Genomic DNA, 18,984 nt, shown 5'->3' with positions numbered 1-18,984 from the left:
TCTCTCATTTTATTTTCTTTTTCCCCCACACATTACGTAACGCAACGTGATTTTATTTTAAATTGTACATATTCTCGATATATATATATATATACATATATATATAAATAATTATATATATATATATATGTATGTGGATGTGTGGGTGTATATATATATATATATATATATATATATATTTAGGGCTCCCTCAATCATTGACTGACTATGGTTACACACGAAGGGGTGCCTGCGCGTGAAGGTCTTATTGGCAGGAGGTGCGCAATCTCCTACCACACCTCTCCTGAGTCGATATTGTTAAATGGCAGTAGCAAGTTAAGTATACAAGTTTACTAGAAACAAATGCCGAGAGCAACTACAGCGCCTAGAATTCCCAAATTGTCACTCATCCGGTACTAGCCAGGCTCAACGTTGCTTAACTTCAGTGATCTGACGAGAACCGGTGTGTGAAATTGTATTTTTACCTAAATGCGAGTCGGGAATAGTTTTCATTTTTACCAATTTGGAACCCCATATGGGTAGCGGCACATATATTATTTTTTTTTTATGTAATTATCCACTGGCACGTGTTTCATCATCTATGACTCATCAGAGTTGCTGAATCTAGCGAGATTCGAAATCGGGACCCCACGGTAATGAGCCTTAACACTTAACCCGACTGTTTGGATAGATCGCCATTTACGTAGATGTTATTTGTTTTTGTTTTCGCAAAACGTTTTGAATGAATTCAATTATTTATATAAAGTGCATTTATACCTAAATGGTAGTTGGGAATAATTTTTCCCTTTAACCAATTTGGTACCCCCATATGGGGACCGGCTTAATGTAATTATCCACTGACGGGTGTTTTACATTTAAAAAGTTATATATATATATATATATATATATATATATATATATATATATATATATATATACATGTGTGTGTGTATATATATATACATGTGTGTATATATATATACATATATATATATATATATATATTCAAGGTAGGAAAATATCCAAAAATCAAGAATAATTGAATTTCATCAAAGGTCATTGATAGTGCTCAATCAAGGAGAACACATTTATTTACGCTCTCCAAACGCTCCACGCCAGGCATGGCAAAATATAGCTCCTCTAAAATTGAAAATTGTTTTGAACCATTTTATATTTTTAATTTTTAATTTTTCTTGCCTGATGAGATCTGTTATGATCGACGCTGTCTGCACATCGTAGCAAGATATGAATGTATTTACATAAAGAATAATAATATACATGTGCACATACACACACGCACGCACACAAACAAACACACACAAACACACACATACACACACAAACATATATATATATATAGATAGATGAGAGTGAGTTAAAAGTATAAGATCGATATACCGGGATAATGCACCTAATTGCTTTGGAGCTCATATATAAAGTAAGACACCGACAATATAAAAATATATACTAATGCGTATAGAATTATTTGTTCGTTCAATAATGAAGATACATCAATTAAGTGTGTAGTATAAGGAACATCTCCTTATACCATGGCATTTCGAAGCCTAGTCTTCTCTTCAGAAGAGGAGAGAAAAGGCTAGGTAACATATTAGGTATGCGAGCTCTTGCTATAGATGCATTAGGAGCGAAATAATTGCTCGTAAGAAAGAATGGAAATATATTAAAACTGTCCAGGGAATAAAATTGGAGAATTAATTCCCTCCCTTAACAGTTTCCACACATTATCATTCTTCCTTCACGCAGTATTTTTTCGCCCTTGATGTTGCAATAGTTAGACGTCACACTCCTAATATGTTATTTACTTCTTCAATTCTTTTCTGATGAGGAGCATTAGGCCTCGAAATACCAAGGATAAAGAGTTTATCTGATTTATGTATTTCCTCATTTAATAAACGAATACATCTATATGCAATTGTATATATTTTTATATTGGCGGTTTCTTATTGTCTTGGTATTTTTCCCCCTCTCTCCTCACCTCTCTATAGGTTTATATCCATATATATATATATATATATATATATATATATATATATATATATATATATATATATATGTATATATATATATATAGGGAAGAAAATAAATTTATAATACTATAAAACAGAACACATACTCTCCAAACCAATACAAGAAAACACACCCACACAGTCATCCATCCACCCACCCACATCCTACCCTAGGCACCCAGTTGACCAAGTACCAATGGGCCCCACACCTCCACTCAAGTAAGAGTAAAAAAGGAAAAAAATGAGAAAAAACTCAGAAATATAAATAGAAACACAAGCAGAGAGAAAGAGAGAGAGAGAGAGAGAGAGAGAGAGAGAGAGAGAGAGAGAGAGAGAGATAAGACAGCAGTGACCACAGTCCGTCTCCAACGAACCAGTAATAAAAATTGAACATACGAATGAAAAGTAGAATCATTTATACATGTTTCCAACGCTCGGTATATTTCAAATGAACTACGAAAATGTTCTTTTACATTTTAAAAACATCTTGAGTATATTCTAAATATCCTATATTTTAAATACTTTCCGAAGAGTACGCTTCACAGAACGTCTGAAACGCGTTAAAAACGATTTCAATGATTTAAAAACGTTATTATAATGATCTAAACATAATTTTCAATGAAAAACCAAAACACGGAATGATCAAATCATGTTAAAAAATACACATTGTTGGTGACCACCCCTTATATAAATATACTCTTTCTCTCACTGGAATTTCTTAACTCATTTTATATAAATATATATACATATATATATATATATATATATATATATATACATATGTATGTTTGTTTATATATATGCATATATATGTATGTGTGTATGTATATATATATATATATATATATAATACTAAAACTCTGTCGTTCTTGGTTGTTTGCTTGTTTGCTTGCGCACTATCCTCCTCCTCCTACTTATACTACTATGCCTCCTCTTCTTGCTACTATTATTACTTCTCCTCTTTACAACTACTACCCCTCCTCTTCCTTATCCTACTATTACTACTACTTGTTGACATGTATTTTCCCTTCTACTACTCTACTACTTCTCCTCCTCCTACTCCTACTACTACTAATGAATGACTCATAGAAATCTACTATATGTTCTTTTTTTATTTTAATATACTTTCATAGAAATGTTTCTGTTATGTCACAAAAAACTATTTTCTTTACGTCACAAGTGTCATGCTCATATATTAATTCCATAGCTAATATAACATACTGGCCCATTATGGGATGTTTTGCAACAAATCTGTATTACAACTATACTTTCGCAATTATTTCACAAATAAATAAACTTTGACCTGTTGGCAAAGTATTTTTTTACTATGTACGTTTTCAGCGGCCTATCTTTTTTTGCGTTTTAAATTATCCCAATAAACAATTGTTAATACTTTCAGCAGTTCTTTAACGTCGTTCATTTCCGTATTACATTTCAGTTATTTTAACGCAATTTTCTTACAAATAAATCTACTATTTTACAATGTATTGTTTTACTGTGTACGTTTTTAGCGACACATTTTTTTCATGTTTAAATTAAAAGATATTTCAAAATTTGAATTTAACTTTAAGTATTATGGTATCTGTTCAATGCACATTTACCTATAAATATGACAAACTACTTATAATTCAATGGCTGTAAGTTTTTTTCCAAGAATAAACAATTATAAACAGACCGACTCATAGAAATCTATCTATATTCTTTTTTTCATTTTAATATACTTTCATAGAAATGTTTCTGTTACGTCACAAAAACTATTTTCTTTACGTCAAAAGTGTCACGTTCATACATTGATTCCATAGTTAATATATACTGACCTAACGGGTCATTGGTAGTCTAGTATATATATATATATATATATATATATATATATAAATTGAATTTAACCTCTGTACATTGAAAGTCATGACAAATGCATTATTCGACGTAGACTACCAATTAAAGAGTACCTTTTTCCTTATTTGATGAGTTTCAATGAATGACAGATAAGTTTCAGATGAAAAGATTAAGTAAATATCATATAAATTATGAAACAAATCATTTTTTTGAAAGTGAATAAAGTTTATAATTTTTTTTTTTTAAATTCAAGAAAGGATATTCCAAAGATTAATCGATACTATTTTGCTAACAACTTTTGTTGTTATTAATAATTTACAAAGTTTAAATTCAATTTCCTTAATTATTCGAATATGTTGTTTGTTATGCAACTGTGTTATATATCCCTAACACTTATCTCTAAAATGTACAACTTTAAAAAAATATATAGTAAAAATTAATTACAACTCTTACTTCGAATACAAAATGCCCCGAGCGAGCGACTAAGTAAAAGAGGAAAAAGTGTGTGTGTGTGTGTGTGTGTGTGTGTGTGTGTGTGTGTGTGTGTGTGTGTGGGTGTGGGTGTGTGTGTGTGTGTAAGAGATAGAAAAAGCGAGAGAAAGAAAGAAAGAAAGAAAGAGTGAGTGAGTGAGAGATGCTCAGTACAATTAGGTGTGGACGATAATTGCTTTGGAGATCATATATAAAGTAAGACACTGACAATATAAAAATATATACTAATGCATATAGGTTTATTCGTTTATTTAATAATGAAGATGCATCAAGTAGGTCTGTAGAATAAGTAAAACTTCTTATACTTTCGAAGCCTAGTCTTCTCATCAGAAGGGGAGAGAAGAAGCTAGGTAACATATTAGGTATGCGACGTCTAGCTATAGAGGCAGGATAATGCAAGCTATACTGCCAACACCAACGTGTATCCTCGTGTCTAAATGTACTTTATTCCAGGATGTATATTAAAATAATTAGTGACATTTCGCATTCCGTCCGGTTTAACTGATGAACTTTTGATTATGAAACCTATCTGTAATATGATAATTCACCACATACGGTTATCCAGGAAGTTAAACTCGATATATGCTAAATGTAAATAAAACTCAATTTCTGAATCAGAACTCCGATTGCTTCCAGACACGTAACATCATTTTCTCTGGTTGTTATTGATGAAAAACGCAGAGTGTTTGAAATACTGAATAACATACACGCGCACGCACACACACACATCGTCGGTCAATTTAGCTCATATGGGCAGACCATCATATAATGATTACATCACTAGGACAGGCGCTTAAAGCATTTATAAATTAATGTTAAAATTTCAAAAGTATTTCACTCGATTAACGGTAGTCAATTTGATTAGGTCCTTGCTTATGAAGCCATAGTGGGCTTCTGTTGCCGGGTTCGAATCTATCGATTGATGTTAATCGTTACACCCTATACTGATGATTCCCGAAATGATGAAACACTATTTTCTGTAGGTATTTAATAATTATTATAGCAAATATATATATATATATATATATATATATACATATATATAAATAACTACGTGCTATTCAATAATATTTGTATATATATATATATATATATATATATATATATATATATATATATATATATATATATACACAAATAATATTGAATAGCATGGAGTTATTCTGTTTTACAATTTTCCTTTTTATCCTCTTCGATCTCCGAATGATCGTTTTTGTGTTCTTCTCGAAATTGTATAAGTTGGATCGCTAATCGCGAGCGCTTTCGACAGAAGTTCTTCTATCGTCCTCAGAAATATAAGTAGAAATTGTTTTTTCTTAATTACATATATATGCATTTATTCATAGTCACCTGGTAGCTTGTTACAAGTTAGGGGCCGGACGTATATATATAAATATATTTAATATATATATATATATATATTAAATATATTTATATACATATACACACAGACATATATATTCAAAAATTATCCCAAACATTTCAAAACGTTTCGGCTGCACTCATAATTAATATTATTTATCTAAGGCTTTGTTTTAATGCACAATGCTTCGAGTATTCTTAGTCTGTGCACATTTCTCTTACTCCGCAATGCTCTTGTATTTTCTACCATAATTCTCCGGAATTCCAAATAGTGGCAGCCATATCCCCTCAAATGTTGTGATATGGAGCTAGAGTCAGAGAGGTGGAGAGTCAATCTTCGCGACAATGTTTTAGTTGTTGAACCAATGTAGCTACTAATATTTCCTAAAACTGTTTGCCTGTGGAACTCTGTCCTGCTGGATTGTTTTCCAACTGACTACAGCGTGGTTGTCTTTAAGTCCCATGTAGACAAGTTTTTGTTGAGCTGCCTTCCCCCTAAATAATTTATTTCTGCCTCATACACTCTCCTATTGGGCAGCTGAATTTGTAAACTACACTGGTCCTTTCCAACTGGTCATTTGTTTGCGAAGTGCTGTTTTTCATTACAAGGCTGGTTGTCTGTATTTTTTATAATATATAATAAATCTTTTTTTTATTATTATTATTGGGAGCCGCGTATCAGTGGATTATATTTTTAAGAATATTTTCATCGATTATAGAGTTCTTGTGTAACTGGTTACAGTAATATATATTAACAGGTTGATAATTTTCTTGAATATTACTAATTTGATTCAAATTACTAATGCCTAGTATTATTTCTTTATCTACATGAGAATTTGGGAATTGATTATTTACTAAGACTTGTTTTATATTTTTTAATTCATTAAAGAATATGTTTTATTTGAGGAAATCACTTTTGCACGGTGTATAAGATTCATTATTATATTCGTTTCATAACGGAATGGACACTCGCTTTTAAGAGTTAAAATACAGGAATTAACGGATGTAGTTTTTTTTAAAAACGGAGGTGATAAATTAATCACTACTAGAGTCAATGAGAACGTGTAAAAACGCGATTTTTTGTATTAATACTTAGTTCGTATGTGAAAGTAAGAACGGAGTTATTCTGAAATATATCCTTTAAATATTCTATTTCCTTTGTGTTATTGGCATGAATTCATATATCGTCGGCATATCGAACATAAATAGAAGGCTTCTCTATTAAATTAAATACTTTGTATTCTAGATTAGCCATATAAAAGTTACTAAATGTTGGTCCCAGTACGAAACCCATAGCTAAACCATCCACCTGTGTGTGTGTATTTCCCAGATGATCATAAAATGGAACTTTAGTTGTACACATTATTTATAACGTCTTTAGGATTGCTGAACTCATTTTAAGACGAGGAAGCGTCGGATTGGTATATATGTTCTCTATTTAATAAATATATATATATATATATATATATATATATATATATATATATATATATATATAAAGTCCGCCCACCTAACTTGTAACAACTCCCACGTGACTAGGAAAACATGCATATACATGTAATTAAAAAAAGAAACAATTTCTACATTTATTTCTACAATCTTCCTGAGGATGATAGAAGCAGTACTTTCGAAAGCGCTCGCGATTATGGATCCAACTTATACAATTTCGAGAAGAAAACAAAAACGACTATTCGGAGATTGGAAAAGATAAAAAGGAAAATTGTAAAACAGAATAACTCCATGCTATTCAATAATATTTGTCTAAATGAGAAAATGCTGCCTAAATATACACAATATATATATATATATATATATATATATATATATATATATATATATATATATATATATATATATATATATATATATATATATTTGGAATTGAAAATGAGGCTAAAATCTTTCCAATTCCGATTCCAATTCAAACATACAAAAATTTTCGATTCTTATTATCTCCCAAAATCTAATTAATTTATTTATTCCATGAATGCTTCCAGGGATATATTTGGAAAACATTTGATTTTTTTCTATCGCATAAAATTATGTTGAAAACATAATTTTTTACATATTTTTTTTTTTTGCATTTAAACTACCGGTGATACAAAAATAATTATAATAATGGAAATGAAACGGTAAAAGTAGCTCAGGTAAGAACGGCACGAGGGGATTAACATGAAAAATTGCAAAAGTAAAAATATAGAGGGAAAAGCTCACAATTATTTTATCAAAATCTTGGTTACATTACATACCAGGTTTCTGAAATTAATAGAAAAATATAATTGCTTTTATTATTAGATGAGAACTCTCCGTTAATACCGCCCCCCTCCCCAAAAAAAAGATTCAAGAAAGAGTAAAATATTATTTAAGAAAGGTAGAATTTCATGTGTAAATTGTAGAATTGGACTCGGTAATTGTTTCGGAATCGGGAATGTCGATAAGACCCAGTTATCGGAATCGGGTATTTTGAACATCCTCGGTAATTGTTTCGGAAACGAAAATTTAGAACAGAATCGATAAGTGTATCGAAATCTGTACTTTAAATCGCAATCGGTTATTGTATCGGTACCCTGAATTTAGAATCAATTCGCTTATTGTATTGGAGTCAGGAATTTAGTACAGAACCCGAAATGGTGTCGTAATCGGGAATCTAGTATACGATCTACAATTCTATCGGAATCGGGAATGTAAACAGAATCGGTAATTGTAACGGAATCAGAAATTGAGCAAATGATATGTAATTGTAACGGAATTGAGAATTTAGAAAAAATCGACATGGGAAATTTGAAACGGAATCTAGTTATATCGGAAACGGAACAAAATTTAATCGTCCCATCACTACTATTTACACGTCACAAATGCACTGATACTTTTAATTGGAACTTTTATCTCTAAAAATAAAATACTAACAAATCCGCAACGGTTTCATATAAATCACGAGATAACAAAGACATTTTTTTTAGAAATCACACAAGCAATATAATGTTCTGTTATCATCGCTTTCTTATCTCCGACGTAGCTGGCATCACCTTTCACCTCTTGATTAAAAACCGCCTTCATAATTAAAAAAAAAAAGTATATTAAATATAAAATACAAGCAAACAAACAACTGTGAGCTATACAGAATTCATTTCGGCGTTATGTGATCAATCAGTGTCGAGTAATCTAAGGAAAATAATTGCTAATTAGTTTGTTAATGAGACAACAACGGTCACAATTTAAATCTTATTTCCCCAGGGACGGTGGCGGTTCAGCCAGTTTAGATGTCAGTTGCCTTCTACAGGGGATTAGACTTAAAAAAAAATGTTGATTATATCTAAAACAATTCATTTTGTCATCAGAACAAAACAAAGTTATAATCAAAATTGTTGTTGACGACAGGTGTCGCTAAAGTGTACAAACATCACAAAGCGTCAGCGTATTCGTCAGCGTGTGTGTCAGTGTTTGAGTCTGTCTGCGTGCGAGTTCGTTCCTTATGGATTCGGAAACGGATAGGCTGATTATTATGAAATTACACACAAAACTACTGTATGTTCCTGGCAGTGTTCTTGAATAGGTTTTGTATCCGAATACCATCGATAAATATCGATAATCGATAATCAAATGCGAAAAAAAGGAATAGGCGATTTTGAACAGTTATCACCTTATAGAGCCTAACATCATAATTGCATTTGAGAAGCTTTGTTACCGCACAAGGCTAAAGTCCGAGATATAAAATCAACAGTAGGTATTTTACATGACAGGAGCGCATTCATGTGTGTCAGTGTGTATGTCTGTGTGCGTGTGAGTTCGTTCCCTATCTATTCTAAAGCGGCTAGGCTGATTTTTATGAAATTTCACACAAAACTACTTTATGGCCCTGGTACTGTTCTTAAATAGGTTTTGTATCGGAATGCCATTGATGAGTATTGATAATCGGTAATCAACAAAGTTTACACCTTACATAGCCTAACATCACAATTGAATTTGAGAAGTTTTGTTACCACAAAAGCCGAAAGTCCGGCGTATGAAATCAACAGTACACCTGTACACGCTTCAACCCTCATCCTGTAACTCTTTAACCCTTATCCTCAAGTGGCTTCTTGACCTTGATAAGTGGCGATGCCTATGTAAAAAAAAGGTCTTCGATATGATGGGAGCTCAGTCGAAATGAACGTTTGTTTTTAAATCACAATTTAAACATGATATTTGATTTTTTTCATTGTACACTTAAATTCAAGCTTAATAAAACAAGCAATAAGGTAAAAAAAAACAATAAAATCAAAAGTAGCTTCTTTAATATGACAGGGGCGCGTTCGAAATGAATGCATATGTTTAGAGTAGAACTGTGGCAATACACGTGCTTTTTTATTTTAAATTTTAATTGAAGTGATTATATATGAAAACAAAAACACAATCAACTGTAAACTCTCTACAGTGTCTTGTAAACTACAATTTAACTGCTAGGAGACATGTGAGCTTTATCTCGATGCAACGCGATGGGGTCCCAACTAAGACAAGCAATGAATCGATTCGATTTTCCAAACATTTTATCGATTTCAATCACAATAAACCTATAAGGATTTTTTTTTTATTTTTTTACATGGCGGTCACCACTTATCAAGGCCCGGAAGCCACTCAGGGATAAGGGTTATTGCAAATACAGTGCGTTAGTGTGGAGATTTGATGAAGTGTTTACTGAAGGGGGCGGTTCATTAGGAATTTGTTAACGTTGGACTTGAAGACATCCAGGTTGTAGTCAGGTGGGAAGCAGGCAGACGGCACTAACTCGCTGATGACTATTACATCTTGGAAATCTGCTAATTCTTCATGATCACGTGTCTGGTCGTTTAAGGATTAATATAGTTACGTAGTCTAGCGAAATTTATACACACATATATAAAAACGTGCTTGATATACAAGATAGAGCATAGACATACGATGGGGGTTTTATGATATGAATTTAAAAATTGCGATTATTTATTGGGTCATGAAATGTGCAAAATTTTGTTTTTTCCAACATTTGCTCATTTAATAAACTTAGCACATTTTTTTAATTATTTCAATTCTTTCATATATATACATATATATATATATATATATATATATATATATATATATATATATATATATATATATATTAGTGATGGGACGATTCCAATATTTTCCCGATTCCGATACAATTACTGATTCCGTATCGAAGTCCATATTCTGATACAATTACCAATTCCAATTGTTCGTAAATCTCTTAATATTTATCTATGAATGTGTTATTTTGTCCCGATTCCAGTAAAAGAAACCCATTCTTAGATGTTCTTATACTTTCACAATATGACAAACACATTTGTGAAAGGGTGATTTGGAGATTTGAGTTTTACTGTAAGTTTAAATCTAAAACTATGCATTATTTAATTATTACTACAAGCATTGGAAGATGTTTCTTAAACCAAAATCCAATAAAAAATATAATTTAAGGAATCAGTGTTGGCATCAGAAAATAGGCTCAGATTTTTCGGATTCCGATAGCGGTTCTGATATCCCAAAAAAGTACTGACTTTTCCGATTCCCGACTCCGATTCCTACAAGTCGTCCCAACACTTTTATATATATATATATATATATATATATATATATATATATATATATATATATATATATATATATATATAGGGTGTTCCCAAGTTTGGGGCACATTTTGACAAGGAATATCTTGAGATCTGTTAAGGATATAAAAACGCACCTACTATATTAAGAAATCTTGTTATCTCAACTTTTTGATGCAATGTCCTAAGATGTTTCAATGGTCACATGGCACACATAAAACCGATAGTCAAAGTCTTGCTAGACGCGTCCAACCATAGCGGTTGCAACAGCTTCTGTTATTCAGGCCTTTCGCTCATCCACATGTCTTGAAATGGAAATCACATAGACTAGTTCTTTCACAAGTACCCACAAAAACTGGTTGGGTATGAGAACTTTTTGTGCGAAATGCACGTTAAACAAATGTCTCATGATTCATGTTTTGTAATTGCCAGTACACGAACCACCTTTTCTTTAATTGAGTAAATGCTATTACTGAACAAGTACATGAATAATAAAATCAATAGCCTTAAAAAAAAAACCCTTAATGCAGTTAGCTTTAAAAATACCGCTACTTTCATGTTACTATCTTTCAAACTTTAAATTTATATATATATATATATATATATATATATATATATATATATATATATATGTGTGTGTGTGTGTGTGTGTGTGTGTGTGTGTGTGTGTAAAAGAGATTTAGAAGGCTGTCACAATGCGAGGAATGAATTATAGTCGCTGTTGATAAGAGGAGACGAGAACAAGTGGCGATTTACAAATCTATAAGTACATACATATATATATATATATATATATATATATGTTTTTTTAATAGATATATTTATTCAGTTGTATGGTAAAATGTCTTACTTTTAACTTGTAAGCCTATGCGACGTATTCCATTATTAATTTCGGAAAAAAATTTCCCTTTTCAAATGGTGTGCTAACAGGTCGATTCAAAGCATGCTGGATGAAGGACCGGAAGCTGTGTATAAATATATATATATATATATATATATATATATATATATATATATATATATATATATATATATATATATTTAGTCATCCACATACAGTACTGTTTCGCTGTTTCACAGCTGATAGGAGCGGGAAGATAACCACCTACCTCAAGCCAAAATCGAAACCTGACCGCCCAATCGACAGTCAGGTTTTCTAACTGTTGCGCTATTGGCTACTGCTATGCAGGCAGTGCATTAACAATATTTTGACATTGTCCAAATACCTAAGCTCAGTTTGTTTACACAAAGAGCATCGCTTAATACCCTAATGGTAATTTGTATATTACTTCCCAACATGCTCAACACTTGATAGGGACAATTATATACGCATACATTTATATATATATATATATGTATATATAGACATCTCATCATATATATATATATATATATATATATATATATATATGTATATATATATGCATCTACCTATATATACATACACACCTACACCCCTACACCCCCATATATATATATATATATATATATATATATATATATATATATATATATATATATATATATATATATATATATATACGTGCATATATGCTTGTGTGCTTTACAGAGATAAATACGGAAAGTACAATAGTGCTATGTGAAAGATACATATTATCTTCGTGAACAGTCGGCCAGTTTGATAAGCGATCAACATTTTGAAATATATCCCATTGGCATACTGATCTTTCTTTCTTGACCTGTTCACTGAAGCGATCATTTGTCATTGATTCGCAAATCTCTCCCGCTGGACACCTAAACCTTGTTGATGGACGCGTATAACCGTTCAGTTCTAGATGTCGTTAAATTTTTCCCGGAAATCAACGAGCTGATACCGGAAATTGGTCAGCGCTGTCTTAACGTCGAAGGAAATGGGGGATAAAATCAAAACGCCGGCTGTAATTAGAGAGTTGCCTTGTTTCCGGTGGCAATTAGGCTGTTTCAACTTCTTCGGGCAACTTCTCACACGTCTGCTGAATCGTAACTAAAGATAACAAGAAAAGATTTATTTTTCTGATGGTCATAATAACACGAAAACTATTATATTCACATTAATGTTAGGTTGTCTGTGTCTATTTTGTACGGCAGGTTGCAGCTGTTTTTGGAAACAACTGAATTTAAGGTGATAAAATAATTGCAAGAACGGTATTTTCCCCATAAGCTTAGAATATAATAAAGTTTAATATTCCATTTAAATGTTAAGATATTAGAATATGACGTAATAAAAGATAATAGGGTGAAAAAAAAACTGGAGAGTTCCTCTCGCTTGTAGATAAAGTGTCAAATTAAGTGGCCATGATTTTAAAGAATTATTATTCACTAATGCAAAGTTTAAATTGGTTGATTTACTTTACAAGAAGTAAAATAAAATCAACAGCAAGTTATGGGGTTATTTGTTGTTTCTTTTTTTAAAGATTTGTTTCTATTTTATCAGCCACTAGAAGACAATTAAAAAAAAACATCTCTGAGACTGTTGCTGCATTAATCCTGCCGGATTTGTTTCTTTTCACAAAACAAATCTACGGAAACTGAAAGTATGTTAGCTATCCCTTTAGTTATTCCGCAGATAGACATCTGATATCGATGGATGGTTTTATTGTCTATTGTTAGCAACCTCATTAAACTCATATACAGGATGTCCAAAAATCGCTGAAGGATTTTAAAATTGAATAGATTCTTTGCAATTTAAACACAGTTTGACTAAGGCATTGCGAAATTTTACAAAAATACAAAATACTAACAATTTTTTTAATGAAAAAAATGTCTTTTAAATATTGCCCATTTTTAGCTTCGAATATGTCTGCTCTTTAAAAAGCATAGTTCATAACAGATTGCAGAATCTCTGGATTGCGGTTAAACATCCCTCCTTTCGTTCCTGATTTTTTTATTCGGTGCATGTATGGTTTGATAACCCAGCCTCTTACATAGACTCTTTCTTTGTGTAGTGACTTCGACTATATTTTACATAGAATTGCTGTTGACAAGCTCTTTGAATCTAAACAATTTACACCAAGAAAATCATGCCATATGGAAGTGAATCATTCACCATCGTTGTCCAGAGATTTGGTGAACTGCTTCATGAAGTCAGGGTTGAGGGGAAACGGTTAGAAAGACTAACCAGTGTGATCTCTTTTCGAATTACATTTATTTATTGCTTTTTTACAGTGCAACTTGGATATAGGGAGTATTTGGGACTGACTATACAAGGATACTATGCAGGGAGTTCCTTTTTACTTTGCCTTCACATGAGGCAGAGTTAGACACCAGGGTCTTTTTTAACGCGGATAATAGGACTAAAAATAAGAATTGACTCAGTCGTGAAGGAGTTCTCCTCCAACAGTCAGAGCACAGAATAGTGAAGTGTAGCATCTGAAAAAACAGATACTACACTTTAAAATATTTATTTGCTCCACCAGTGAGAAAATTAGGCACAAGGCCAATTTTTCAAGTGAAGAGTGAAGGGGAAATGGGGACCAACTCCCCGGGGAGTAGGGGAGCTGGATAGTGACAATTCGTATGAAAGGTTGCCCCTACATTGACCAAGGTCTTATATGTGGGGTTGCCCCAACATATGGTCTTTGCTTGCAGTATGTATTTATTTGCTTCCCCACTGAGCAAATAAGACACAAGGCCGTTTTAATGTGGAGAGAGAGGGAGGGGGAGGGAAAAGGGGGACCAGCTCCTGAGAGGTGGGAAATGGGAGCTGGATAGTAACGGTTGGCATGAAGGGTTGCCCCTACATTGACCAAGGTGTGATATGTGGGGGTACCCCCACATATGGTCTTTGCTTGCAGTATCTGTCGGAACAGATACTACACGGGGTGTTTATTTGCTCCCCCACCGAGCAAATTAGGCGCAAGACCGATTTTTAATGTGAGGAGTGAAGGGGAAATGTGGACCAACTCCCCGGGGAGTAGGGGAGCTGGATAGTGACAATTGGTATGAAGGGTTGCCCCTACATTGACCAAGGTCTTATATGTGGGGTTTCCCCAACATATGGTCTTTGCTTGCAGTATCTGCCGGAACAAATACTACACTTTGGTCTGGGCTGAAAGGCCAAGAAGTAGACGTTAAGCAGCAAGATGTTTATTCACATTACACTTCAACTTCTGCATAGCAGTAGAGTCAGGTAAGCAGGAACGCGGTAGGGAATTTTAAAATGTAACAATACGAGGGAAGAACTATTTGAAAATGATATTCGGCATCTAAGGGTTCTTCATAGTGTAGGGTTGGAATTTTGCTGCTTGTCGGTGTAGGCGGGGGTATTTACCTTAAGGGGGTACGAGAGCTTGTTATTCGTCGGAGCCCTTTCTATTAAAATACTTGTAAACAGGCACATGGATGCAGTATTTTGTCCATGGGACAGCGGTTGGAATATAGTTTACAGTGCAGGACCAATCTTGTTTACCCCTCTCTTTTGACGGCTGTATAGGAGTGAGGGACTAGTAGCAGATGGATCAGCACCAATGTCGAAACAATACTCCATGCATGAGCGAATGGTGGCCTTGTAGAGGTACAGGATACTCTCAGGTGTAAGTAACGTTCTGGCACGGTAAACAGATACCACCTTGTTCGCAGTAGCCTAGACAATGCTCTCGATATATTTATATGTCTTCGTGTCAGTGCAGTCATATTGCAGAACATAGCGAGGGAGCTCCAAAGTCTATCAGTCAGAGAGGAAAAAAACTGTTCGAGTAGAAGTCTGTATAATATCTGAGGACATCGCACTATTTGTGTAGAAGAGGGTAACCGAGCAACAGAGATTATTTGACAGTGTGAGGCCTATAAGATTGAAGACTATTTTATGACCTTGTATTAGAAGAATGGAAGAGTTATTTATGCAGCAGCCAAGATATAGCAACACGATTACATGCATGTGTCAGTGGTTACTTTGTAGAGATATGTAACAAGCATAATCACTATCTCTCTAATTAAACCCATAAATGAAAAATAGCGAAACTACAGCTACGTGGATTTATTTCACCTATCAGTGTGATAGTTACTCTTATGTTTCTTGTTCGTAAATTTATTCTCATTTATTCCTGTGATTTCCAATACAGAAATGATATTCGATAAAAATAAAAGACGTAGGAAAATGCGACATTACATGGCAAAACGAAGGAGTGGTTGAGATAAGTAAGTAAGTCACATTTAAGCATGTTAAGTTCAAATAGACTCTAATAGGATATGATTATACGGTGCATATTTATCCAAACCACACATACATGATAATTTGGAACGAAGATAAAAACGAATAAATCTCCTTTGCCTTCAAGAGTTCTGTATTTGATTTGTTCTGACGTGTGAAAGGCATCATTTGCGTGCAGCGCTCACCTCGGTTAGGGACGATCAAATAAATGAGGACACAAAAAGGGAAATATGCTGGAATATAATTTGCTGACTTTAATCTTAGACATGCAAAGACGGAAAAACGAATGTATTTACGCAAATAGCGTAAAAATATTACGTTCTGATGTCGATGACATCGCTGAAGGTTTTTTAGATATCGCGTAGGTTTATGAAGCATAATTTAATCGAGCGTTTCTTTTAATGAAAGTTTAGCAAGTTAGCTTACAGTGCGGGACCAATTTGGTTAACTACTCAAATAAAAACTAATCACGTTTCATCAATATGCTTGATGAATGCTAACGTGAATGAAACGCGGAATATTCTGTGTAACGTAATTTCCATCCTAGCGTGGATGGAACGCGGAATATTCTGTGCAGCTTCATTGCCATATAATGTTATAACTTACTATCTATCTCTACCTACGTATTAAAATTTACACATAAATTTATAGTTTCGTATATTAATTTATGTGATTAAATGAATAGTCATATATATATATATATAAAGATATATATATGTATGTATATGTATATATAAATATATATGTATATATATGTATATATATATATATATATATATATATATATATATATATATATATATATAACGGCTAAATACAGACCAAAAAGCATAATGAATTGAAAAAATAAAAAAATGAAAATAAAGGTTAGCTAACCAGGTTTCGTTCCTCACTTATCAAACTAAATCGAGGAAAATACGATTTAAAACAAACAAAAAATGTCATGAATAATATGGCGGGGGTAGGAAACAAAAAAAAAAACAGAAATAAACGGCGGAAAAATTACATAGAGAATAAATCAAGTCCAAGAAGATATTCTTTTTGCTTGCAAAGAGACTGTCTCAATGACTTAATAAAAATAGTCTCTAAAATTTTCAAATGATAGGGTTAGTGCGACTTGCTAAGAATCGTAAACATGTCAGCACTGAAATTCGTGGCACACGGATGGTTATTTATAAGATGGTCGCAAATCGCAGAACAATACGTATTACTCAGAACATCCGAGGCTGAAAAATTTGCATAACGAATCTTTGAAGGCACATGCTGTTTCAAACGAAAATCTAATCTTTGCGATGTTGGCCCAACATAGTGCGCACTATAACTACATTTAAATAAATAAATAATAGAATTATTATGGTGGGGGGAAGAACGTCTTTGCGAATAGACGGCAACATAGGTATAGTTGAAAAAAACAACAACACGAGAATTCGATGCAAAATAACACCGTTGCACAGACAAAGAAATTTGCTTAGCAAATCGGTCACTGATGTTATCTAGCCAAAGTAGATGTAGGTACATAGGACATCTATTAGCTATAATTACTTTAGGTTTATGGAAATTAGAAACTTTCTTATTGATAGTAGTTTCAACAATATCCAAGGGGTAACCATTATTACAGAGGATCTTTGTGATAAATTTGAGTTCGTCATCCAAATTAACTTCAGAACAAATCATCAAGGCCCTATGTGCTAAACTAGATATACGATCGTCAAATTTTTGCTATAGAATTTGGATATAAATAAATATAAATCTAATCGCATCTCTTACATTAATATAATCTTGTTTTTCTTCTTATTCCAGGATGGCGCTACATTTGTACAAGGACAATAACATTCAGAGAAAGTAAAAAAAGAAGAAAAAAAATGGATTTGATTTCTTGTTAGTTGAAAAAAGTCATTTATACCTGGTACTTTCTAAACAACGCATTGCATTTTGTTTTGAAAGTAGATTAGTTCCTCATGCAGTAAAGAAACCCTGCTATCATCACACGCCCTTAAAAGTCTCTCACAACGACAGGGATCGCACGTCCATCCTACAGCAGAATGAACTTTTTTGGTCTCGCCTAGTGGTCCATTGTTTCAAGACTTTCTTTCCCTTATCTTCCTCCGTTACGACTCACTTACCGCGCTGGCAAGCTCATTTTCGTACGTGCTATGAGTCTTTGAGTGATACATACGCGGCTCTGTTACAGATAATAAATCTTAAGCATAAAATTAAATGAAAAATATTTAATAAAACTCCGTCTAATTAATGATAAGTAGCTGCCCACTCTGCGTTGCCCGTTCGTACAATACGTTTACACATGATATGTTTATGTATTCATATTGCGTATGTGTTTTAATAAAATAAATCATCTGATGATTATTATGTAATATTGCAGAGAATATCTTGCCGCGACGACGAATTCGCATGAAAAAATATTATAAATAAGTAATGGTCGCCGCCACACATGTTTAAGGTCATCACAATCACACAAATCAAATTCTGTCTCATCAGACCATAGAACATTACTTCAGTAATCTATAGGCTTTTTGGAGATGTCTTTAGCAAACTGTTAGCG

At 32.9% G+C, this 18,984-nt stretch overlaps 1 long non-coding RNA gene across 2 annotated transcripts in view; it reads left to right on the top strand.

Annotated features, from left to right (window-relative positions):
• LOC145248653 (uncharacterized) overlaps nt 1-18,681 on the top strand; it is a 44,319-nt gene extending 25,638 nt beyond the window's left edge. For both annotated transcript variants that reach the window (XR_013863380.1, XR_013863381.1), the window contains exon 2: nt 18,225-18,681. This is a non-coding gene — a long non-coding RNA (uncharacterized LOC145248653). The remainder of the gene's footprint in view (nt 1-18,224) is intronic.
• The last annotated feature ends 303 nt before the right edge of the window (nt 18,682-18,984 follow it).

This window comes from Euprymna scolopes, chromosome 27 (assembly GCF_053919585.1).
Source record: "Euprymna scolopes isolate OS-2025 chromosome 27, ASM5391958v1, whole genome shotgun sequence".
NCBI classification, from domain to species: Eukaryota; Metazoa; Mollusca; class Cephalopoda; order Sepiida; family Sepiolidae; genus Euprymna; species Euprymna scolopes.
This window is presented reverse-complemented; position numbering and strand designations above follow the sequence as displayed.